Source organism: Gavialis gangeticus, unplaced genomic scaffold (assembly GCF_001723915.1).
Source record: "Gavialis gangeticus isolate Ggan-Ray unplaced genomic scaffold, GavGan_comp1, whole genome shotgun sequence".
Taxonomy (NCBI): domain Eukaryota; kingdom Metazoa; phylum Chordata; order Crocodylia; family Gavialidae; genus Gavialis; species Gavialis gangeticus.
This window is the reverse complement of record NW_017728996.1, coordinates 37,881,963-37,882,348: the sequence shown is the minus strand read 5'-3', so window position 1 is coordinate 37,882,348 and position 386 is coordinate 37,881,963.

Sequence of the window (386 nt, the reverse complement as noted above, 5' to 3'; positions counted from 1 at the left end):
TGTGTGCATGAAGTCAACCAGCACCCGATAGTACAAAAGGAAAGGATAACATTATTTTAAACAGCAGAAATGTTATCTTCGGTGTCTAGTTTTAACTGAAGGCTATAGATGGTCTTTGAGGATGGCTTGTGAAATCTAGATTTTAAAGGAGAGCATGTACCAACTATATACTGATATCCCTTTTCAAATATTAGAGAAATTTAAATAGAAATTAACAAATCCACATCTCTTTTCCCCTTGCAGTTGGCTCAGCTTTCATACAACTAGCCATTTTCCAGGAATCGAATTTCAGTTGAAAGAGTCGGAATGGAAGAGCACCTACCACTTTATTCTATTTAAAAACGCTTTTCCAGGTCACTTTTTTTTTTTTTTTTTTTGGTATATAG